We start from the raw sequence: 10,857 nt of genomic DNA on the forward strand, positions 1-10,857 counted from the left end.
TTTGAGACATTAAAAAAAATGACAACAACGCATGCCAAGTCAATGTGAGTGCACTTAAATGATGTTCCATTCTAAGTTGTAGAGAACCTGAGACTCCGTGTTTATTTTCTTACCTATTCCATGTCTGGCAATAGAAACCACAATATAACCCTAGTTTAGGACGAGCCCATCTCAAGAGATTCTAGGACGAATCCAGACCATCTCCCTTGTTAACAATCCATGACGGAAGGCAAGCCCACTCCCCACAATAAACAACCGTGTTACTAAAGACCAACCCGTTTCACATCCGTGGTGCTAGTTTGACCCAAATCCAAGGTCGAAGTTATACAAGCAAATCCAAGACAATGCGAGTCATGCTCAAAGCCAAAGGCTCAATCAAGAGAGACTGAGGTCAATATCCAAGGCCGCAATTATGCCCGTAAATCAACACAAAGGAGTCATAAGACAAGGCTCAATCAAATCAGCCTATGTCAATACCCAAGGTCAAAGTTAAAGTCATCCTCAAAAAAACCTGATCAAGAATCTGAGCAAAAAGGCCGAGATATATTCCAGACCAAGAATCTGAGTCCAAATCAAGTATCTAAGCAAAATCCAAATGCTATACGGAATACTGCTGAAACATCGAGACACCAATCAAGATGGTCAGCTAGCACCCTCACTTAGCCTTTCACATTTTACACACCCTAAGTCCTTCTCGAGACCGTTACAGGGAGATAGTTAGGAATTTTGAGAATCCTCTCAAACTCGTCAAGTATACCCATCCTTTAGGGCCAAGACATGGAAACTTGAACCCACGTCATTTTAACCTACCTTTATGTGCTCAGGCTACATCAAGCCAAGAGACTCCATTTCCAAGCCACATTACAAGCCATAACCCCATTAAGCCTTAACTCCACAAAATCAAGCTCCAGAGATTTGTTTCATCAAAGCCTCTTATGTCTAAGCTCCACATTCCAAATATCCAATCCAGTTTCACCTTGACCCATACACGGAGTCTTCAATACTTTGCTAGCTAGAACGGGACATACCCAATACATCCTTAGGGTCCACTAAGTGTGCTCACGCGAGAAGGAAATTTTTTTTACAAAATTAGTTATACCTCTTTGGTCTATGATCGGAGGGAGTGATCTCAAATCGATTCTTCGAGTCACCAAAGGAATATACTCTCCTGACCCCTGCACTTTAAGGTCCTAACAACTTAGCTTAGGCACACACTTGAACTACGATCTGGTTTGATTTCACTTCACGTGAATACGTAGGCAGTCCTCAAGGACACAACCATCCCCACTTCCAACTTTCAATCTCAATTATCAACCACCTCAACCATCAACTTTCAACCTCTATTTCAACCTTCCAACCTCAATTAACATCCCTTCCACAACCAAATTCACCTCTATACTGGGGGCTCCTTATTGTCGTCCAGTCTCTTTTTTACCAAATTCCAGAGTCATATTCTCATCCTGGGGGCTTCTCTTCCGAGATGCCACCCTTCCTTTATTCCTCTCTCATTCGAGTCTAGCTAGTACTCGGTCCGGACAATGACAAAGATCTTAGATCAATTTTCCAAGTCATCATGCCTCAAGAGGGGTCTCTTTTACAGCAAACGGTAATGAAAGAAGTCCTAGTAGACAGATGATCCATGGCTCATGCCTTGCCTTTATATGTCCCCGACATTCTTGCAATTCTTATACCTTTGGAACTGATACGCATTGTCACCCACACTTGGCTAGGGGTTGCGCATGCTTAGCCAAAGTCTGTCAAAGTCATTCCCTGTGTCGCGTCAAATCTAAGTCTATATTTCACGTCCGTATAAGGTCTACGTCGCGTCAGTCCTATGTCTAAAGCCCATTTGAATATGCATAACGCATTACAAACGACAAACTTCTTTGAACAAGTTTTAAACAACTTTTAAAAAAGAAACAAGTTTTGCAAAACCTATGTGTTTCCTCATTCGAGGTCCATGTGATAATTGCTTACGTGCACATATTAGATTGCATTCTTGTGTGGCTACTAACCATGCAGGTAAGTATCAGAAGCAGTGCTCGCTCTAACTGGGGGCTTCGCTCAAGTCTCCATTCTCCCAGTAGCAGATATTTTGCGATATTGCTCAAATTGTTATGTCCAGTAGCAGCCATTTTTTGCGATATTGCTCACCCAACGAGAGTTTGCTTGAGGACAGAAACAGGCAGATTCCCCAAAGTCATCGTTTTACTCACCCAGTGAGAGTTTGCTTGAGGACAGAAGCAGGCAGATACCCCCAGGCGATCCTTCATCCCTTTAGGTAACCCTTTCAGGATAAACCCTTTAAACCTTTAGATCTTTTAGATCCTTTCAGAATAATCCCTTCAGATAACCTTCACATAATCCATTATCCCTTCATACCTTTCAGAAACTTACCTTGATTTTTCAGATAACCCTTAGATATCCCCTTCAGGATAATCCTTCCTTCAGCCTTCCTCCCTTCAGATAATCCTTTATTTCTTCAGACACTTCAGAATAACCCTTTCAGTCCTTCAGAGAGAGTTCCCCTTTCAGCCAATCCTTTAGAGAGAAGTATCCTTCAGCCTTTTCTTCAGTAAGAGATAGCCTTCAGAGTTTAGCCTTTAGAAGTATTAAGAAGTTTCTTCAGAATCCCTGTGACCCCTAATGCCTTCAGACACCAAGTTATCTTCAGACCAAAGAGTTTTTGCCAAAGCGTCTTCAGTTCCGTTTCACCCAGGGGTATCTCAGGTATGGTTTCTTCTTATGGCTGGCGAGCCTCCTTACGTAGTCTAATGGACTTTAAACGACCCTCCCCGATAGTCGACAGACTCTAAAATGTTCCCGACGACAGGTCCTTGGCTCAGACCCCTTGAGCCGCCTCGCGTCGCCATAGTCGTCAGGTTGTAATCTTCGATTGACCTGATGGCTATACTTTGACTTTCGCCTTGTCCAAGCCTCAGTCAAAGTGGGGGCTCTGTAGACACCTCGTTTCTGCACCTCCCGCAAACCACCCGGTGATGATTGGGCCGCATGTTTGATTCGCGGAACGATTAGTGACAGTTCGTAAGATTATCGTCAAGTGATTGCTCAAAAATTAATGTCAGCCTCTTAGTTGTCATCTACGTGCCGATACGGTCGTTTTGACAGTAATTAGAGTACATTCGGAGTCCGGGTCAAAAACCGTCTCTATTTTCTGATAGCTGTAAAATCCCGAGTCAGAATGTTCTGGAATGTTCCGGATATTTCTATTCCATATTTCTCAAATTTTATCTTTTGGCAAATAATATCCCGTAATATTCAAAAGATAATCGAATTAAATCCGTCCTACCATAACTTAAACACGGAAATCTTTCTTAAACAGGGAGGAAACCTCCTCGGGAATAGACGCAACGCAGTCTTTGCGCCTCTTCCAAGAGACGCGATGGGCTGCTGCGCCTCTTCCCAGGCCCTTCTTTGCATGATTTACGTATCTTTTTTATATCTTTCCGAGATTCACTTCCAAAGAGTCTCCGAAACCCTATTCCTCCGTGTGATTAGTATAAATAGGAGCCTTCGCTCCTCATATTTCTCACGCGAGTGTCCGCCCTTCTCTTCTCCCTTTGCATTCTAGACTTCGTTCTTACTAATTGGCGCCTACGTGCTTGAACCTTCGACCACGTAAGCTCGGATCCTTCCGGGTACCAGCCTCTCCGTTGCATGACCGACCAATTTGACCACTACACTTAATCAATCTAATTAATCAATTTGTTAAATCGTTTTCCTCTTTAGAGGGCATTCTTTCCTTGCATTCGCGTCGAGCATTCACTAATCGATCTTCTTAGTTCATCTCGTTCCGTCAACATGTAAGTCTGAGGGTGTAATAATCCTTATTTTATTTATTGTATTTATTCTATCGTATTATCATTGTAAGATTCACGTCGAAAGTACCTCGTTAAAACCGATTTCTAAAACCGTCTTTAAAACCTTTTTTGCGGATTTCCAGTAGACAGACGTCGAGAAAAGACGCAGCAACTGCTGCGCCTCTTCAAAGGAGCGCAGCACCTGCTGCGCCTCTTTGTGAGGCTGCCGCAGTTCCTGCTTCTTTTCTTCTTCCTCGTCCTCTGTAATTCGTCTTTTGTTTTATTTCTTTTGTTTGTTCTTTAATTCGTTCGTATAATTGTCGACATTAATATTTCATATGTATATAATTTATCATCATTAACATGTTTAATTCGTCATTATTCCGACTCAAATCCTAAATAATCAATATTTACGGGTTTTCGTCATTAATATTCAAACCCGGATTTTAGAAGTTCAATCTGTTCATATTGGGTTTCTGAGGTTCGTCATTGATATATTTGCATCCATGTTCGTCATCATTCATCATGTTTAGTCTAATTAATTGTTTAGTTTGTTCTATTCACCACTGTCACTAATTAATTATTCATTAACATCGTCCCTTCATGTAATTAATCCGTTTATTTCCGTCTCATCCGTGTTTTACGGTTTTATGACCTCAATCATATGTAAATAATTCATTAATCACTTTCATCCGAGTCTAAAATCGTAATCAATCCTTTAATTTACCAATTAACATTAACGGTTTGCAGTTCCGGCTTCACAGCCAGAGTTCACCCTTGGAACAGACGCAGCAACTGCTGCGCCTCTTCCAAAGGGCGCAGTTTCTGCTGCGCCTGTTCCAGGATGAGTTCTGTCCCTGAACTCCGTTTCTGCCTTGACCTAGTTTAATTAGCTTACGTAATTAACTGACTAATATCCGTAATATCGCTAATTTCTGTTCGTTATTTATTTCTTCTATTCTTTTATTTCTTTTATTCCTTTTTCTCAAATCATCCGTTTGAAAGGTATTTTCGACATAAATCGCCTAATCCATTGTAATTAATGTAATTTCCATTATTGTAATTTTCAATTATCGTATTTGTCCTATCATTTGTATGTTTCACATGTAAATCAGCATTAAATCCTACTTCGACCCAATTGTGTGCTAACTTAATTGTTCACCGACTTAGTTAAATTCTCACATGTTAGGATTAATCTATGGATGTTGCATTGCATGCATATAGCCGACAATATATCAAGTACGAATAACTCCCTAATCATTAGTAGAGGCCGCTATCGAGGCGGGCGGGATTAGGTGTTCGATCAAAAGAGCTTCCTAATACGTACCCTCACCCCTTACTCCAGATCTCCGTGAGCACCCGTGTTCATTGGCATCCACGAGAGTCATTCTAGACATAGAATGCTAAGGGTAACGATTGCTTAGTGTTCATGTCACTACTTTGTGTCTTGACATGACACGAGGTATTCGAATCTGCCCAATTTCCCATAAAAATTGGTGGCGACTCCTTACAAAATGCAAACGCTTGTTGTTTCCGAGCTCCCCTCGTCCCAAGCGCCCCCGTGGGCGGCCCGCTGTCCACAGTAGCGTACAATAGAGATTAATAAACTCATAATGTTAAAGTAGTATGATTTTTTTTTTTAATATTATAGACCCCATAACTGTTAATCCTGCTATTAAAGTAGCTAAAACTCGGACCCGCGGGTAGACCCAGACCCGACCCTTACCCATAGGATTCAGGTATGGGTCCTCAAATTTTAGACCCTTGCGAATCTGGGTCGGGTACGGGTCCAAGAGGAAAATATCGGGTCCGAGTTTGGGTGGACCCGACCCAAACCCTACCCATTGCCATCCCTAGGTATAAGTTGATCAAAGTGCCAATGAGTTATTGATGGGGCATGGAAACCCAAGGACCAAGGCTTAGACTCATTAAACGGTCAACGCTCTTGGCTCTTATATATAAGCACCACCCATTGAACCCAATGAAAGCTACAAGTAAGCCCGATACTTGGTCTCCACTGTCGACGATTATATATTTACATGGGAGCTCCTAGCCAGTACCTTTATCCAGTCGACGCCTCGACGGTAACAAGCCTTGACCATGAATTATACAGGTACACAAGTACATTGTCGTGGCTAAAAATACATCGCATGAGTTCATTTAATAAGGTATTAAGTACTCCGTATTAAATATTATCTCCTTGCTCTCTTTACATTATAAACTTATAAATTGTACCTCAAGTACAACGCAGAATACGTTTCGAACAAACTATGACTTAGACATCGAAAATGGCCCCTGGTTAGATAATCCCCGAGGCCCCGTTGCTACATGTTCAGGCCCGTTAACTGGATTAGCACTAAGGCCCTGATCTTTCTGATTTAATTTCAGCTCGTTTTATTTCTACTCAGCGTTACTATTCAGCGCAGTTCGGTTTAGTGTCATTCTGTTCAATTCAACTAATCTCTTCACAAATTAACTCTTACTTCAACTCAATTCAATTTAGCTAAGTTTCATTCAATTAAATTCATTTCATCTCAGCTCCATTAAATTTAAGGTTTTTTTGATAACTTATACCTTGAATAACCCGCTTTTTCAAATTTTATACCTAAGATAACTTTCTTTAAAATCTTATACCTAAAATAACATTTTCTTACAAATATGATACCAAATCTTAAAAAAAATGTCTTAAATTGACGATTTTGCCCTTACTAATTTGATGGTTTTTAGTGGTGGTAATCGTGGATGTGTGGGTTAATAGGTTGGGAAAGGATGATGGTGTTTAATTAGTAAGGACAAGATCGACAATTCAAGGCTTTTTTGAGATTTGGTATAAGTTTGGAAGAAAATGTTATTTTAGGTATAAGATTTTAAATAAAGTTATCTTAGATATAAGATTTAAAAAGGTGAATTATTCAAAGTATAAGTTATTTAAAAAACCCTAAATTTAATTCAGCTCCTTTCAACGAAAAGAACGGGGCCTATGTCCAAAGAAAGAGATCATTAATCCATCATCAAAAAAGACCTCTTATTTTTTGACCAAATGGAATTACATCGACAAAACAGTGATTGATCAAATAAAATCTGGACAAATTAAACAAATTCAAAAACAATAAGAATAAAAAATATACGAAACACGATGTTGAATGATACTGAGTTTCGATAGCACATTATAGATACAACAAAAAGAATTTAAAATATGTATGAGACGATTATACCGAGACTCGTTAATGGACTAGAAGGAACAACATCGTTAACATGAAAATTAAAGACAATGTTCATGACAAAATCCCCCAAATATTATCATCTTAACAACCCTAATTTTCTAGATTAAGTTATCTTCAGTTTCATACTTCGTGCATCATACGATCTTTCTACGTCTGCAAAATTTTGATGTATCTAGGTAATTCCCAATTCGTATTTCCTATATTTTTTTTCCTTTTTCTAGTACCTTTTATGATCGGAGTCATTCGGAAACATGTTGGGTCAAGTGACAAGGGGCCATGAAAACGTAATTAGAACTCCGCTATATAGGCTATAGGTTGAGGTCTTTTGTCAAATAAAATTTACTACAGAAGTGGTCTAGTGGTTTTGCATCTTACCAAGTAATAAGAGGTCTTGTTTTCTATTCTTCATATCATCTTTTTGAAAGAAGTCCAATTTTTACAATTTTTTTTACGATTAAAGGGCTGAATGATAAGGTACCTTGTTCCAATTCTTCAAATTTAAAATCATTTTTTCTTTATAATTTTTTAGAGTTCTTCAAAAATCAATCTCATATTTTAAATTGGGGGAAAAAAATTAGTGTTCCTGAAAAAAAAAATTGCGTCTCTTGTTTCGTTTATTGAATTTTATTAGTACTAGTATTTTTACAAAATCGGGGGCCCAGTTTATAATTTTGCCTAGGGCCTCAATATGTTTAAGACCGGCCTTACTTGCTAGTATAAGGATACGGTTGCGTACATCCAACCCTCCCTTGCCCTGCAACTTGCAAGAGTTCTTGAGTCATTGGGATAATATCGTTGTTGTTGTTGCTCAGTTGGAGCTAAACTCACATGAATCACCAGAAAATGTATTATTTGCATTCAATTTTTTTTGAGGGAAACAATATTTGCATTCAATTTAATTATAATTGGATTTTGAATGTATTAAATTGGTTGTAATTTTTTAATACAAAAAACGACTTGTTTTTTAGTTCTTGTGTATGAATTGGATTAATGGAACATGGTTTATGATAGTTTTAAGCTCCTGCTGAGACTAAGCATGTCAACATAGATTATAGTTTTCTTTCTCCTGAATCGTTGTATTTCGAAGTGTATGCTGGTTTGAGCTGTCACTGTCATCATCATTGTTGTGTTGTTGTGGCATTCAAGGTTTCAAGTTAGTGATGTGATGATCGATCGGAACATCGTATATAATGGTTTGTTGCCTTTTTTTGTAAGGAAAGATTCAACATTGATAATTAACTTGCTGAAGACTTTTGAGTTGAGGGGATTTCCGCATCTTCATCCTATGCAGCAAATCTTAAACTTCGTTAGGAAACATTCTTTCAGTAATGATGGTGGGTTAGGAAACATTCATAATAACTTCGACGAATCTTCTTAACCATTTGATGGACATGAGTTATGAAATGCCCAGTATGATTAGCTGTGGCTTCAGCATTTCAAATTCCAGCTGACAACCATAAACACTGGATGACTATGCTGGCTAGATGGATATCAGAAACCATACTATCACCGGAAAAAAAACGCTAGTTTATTTGGACGTTGATACTAACTTCCGCAGATCAGTTTTAACCGTTTGGACAAGAGTAATGAAATGGCCACGTGATTAGCTGTCCTTTTCCTAGAAAGCAGGCTTCAGCATTTCAAGTTCCAGCTGACAACCATAAACTCTAGCAGGAGTTTCGATTTTCAGATCATTGGAAACTGTATGAGCAGCAGCAGCAGCAGCAGAATGTAAGTCAGTCAATGACTCAATGTGTCACTGCCTGAGTAGGTTCAAAGTCAATTTATTTAGGAAAGTCATTTTCTGGTGTGATTAGAAGTGTAAGGGTATGCAACTATATATTTGTAGTCTGCCAGAAATGTATCTGTTTTTTACTGTCGTCATTTATAGTCCTTGGTTCGTTTGGCAGGAACATACTGAGATTAATATCTGAAGCTAGATTCCAACAGTTTCTGCTTTGTGCTTCAGTCCAGAAATGATGCCAAGTTTGTTTTGAGGCTTGAGTGATCTTCAGAGTTATAAGGCCTCTGTTCGTAAACAGGTACCGCAACTTGGTTTCTTATGTGATGCATAGCGCAACTTATGTATGAGGATATGAATTGTTGGAAATATAGTATCACTATAGGGACGGAGATCTAATTAGAGAATATTTGTTGTTGTGTCGTGGTATGAAGGCCACTGAATGAGAAACGAAATCGCCCCGACTACGGTACAAATCGATATAGGCGTCGTCCCCCAAGGTCACACAACACTCCTAAAAGTTGTGTACTCAATGTTAGCACATTAATTCACGTGTTTTATGTACCTTCTAAACTCTTGTTAGTCCCAATTTTGAGTGCTTAAATTGCCAAAAAGCTCAACTTTCGACTTTTTTTGCAAATCTTCTTCTCCATTCTCTTTTTGGCTATTTTCCTGGTTTGTCATGTGTATATTTCAAGTCAAGGGTACTCTTCTTGGTACTTTCTTTATGTAGGTACCGTGGTGGACCAAGTTTTGGACAAGGGAAAAGAAGAACGAAGCGATTTGGAAGTCGGACATGAAGTTTATAAGCTAGAAACACTAGTTACATTATAAGATATGGTGCATAAGATGAGGGATGTACCTTACCTTTATGTTGTTGCCTCCCAACCTTTAACTTACTAACTGTCTAATAATATGGCAAACTTGTGATCTTTTTTTGTTGTAGATTCTTGAGGGTTTAGTCGTGGGAATCGAGACTGACTGCATCTTCTTGACCTTGAAGATAGATTCTGAAGTATTTTCACCTTCGGTTTGTACCCACAGTCCCACACTTACAACTTACTATGGTACAAATGATATGCTTCTCAATTCCAGGATGCGACTACTGATACTGATGATATGACACATGAATTATCTGAGAATATGACACATGAATTGTCAACTTATATAGACAAGGAAGCCTAATTAATGATGTCTAAGATCAAGTATACTTTAAGTAGTCAGACAAAGATCTAAACTTTTAGCATCTCAAAAACACTCATTGCTACATAATTCACCAAATCGCTCACCACATAACTCTCAACTCTCATGTTAACCAACCAACATAAATATCTATGTATTATTTTAGTAGAAGGCATCCTACAAAACAAAATCTAATAAACTCCGTATGTCCTGTTCTAGTGTTCTTTTGGTATGCAAATCGGTCTCCTACAAAATATCACCACACCACCACCAAATTCACGTTACTCCGCAGAACAAACAAAAAACATCAAATTACCAACAAGTTAGTATGTAAATCTTAATGCAGCAACACCATCAAATTACAAACAAGTTCCCATGGTTCTGTTTCATTGGGTGTTCTGGCATCCATCATTCATCAAGTAACAATCTCGCAAGTTCCCATGTAAGTTTCCAACAAACCCGAGGACATGGCTCGATTGGTTTTGGGTTACCACCTGTGCATGCATAGTCATCTATGATCAACATTGGTTGGTCTAAAGCAATTAATATTTAATTTTTTTAATTTAATTTACAATATCTATAAACCCATTTCACTTTCTATTTCAAACAGTACCTCATTATTTATTTTTACCAAGGGTAAAAATAAAAGATTTATTATTGTTGAAAAAAAATACAATATAATACTCCGTATTAGTTTTTTTTTTTTTTTTTTTATAATGAAATGACAATAAAAAAGAAAAACAACGTAACGAGTAACACTCTATACTTGGGTTGGAGTTCAACCATGTTTTTGGTGGTTGTGGCTGCCTTTATATTAGGAGTACCGTTCATTTTTCCGACCGTTCCGCCACCGCCTCCGTCTTACGTTCTTTTTATTCCTCTCATACTT

This window comes from Silene latifolia, chromosome 2, assembly GCF_048544455.1.
Source record: "Silene latifolia isolate original U9 population chromosome 2, ASM4854445v1, whole genome shotgun sequence".
Taxonomy (NCBI): domain Eukaryota; kingdom Viridiplantae; phylum Streptophyta; class Magnoliopsida; order Caryophyllales; family Caryophyllaceae; genus Silene; species Silene latifolia.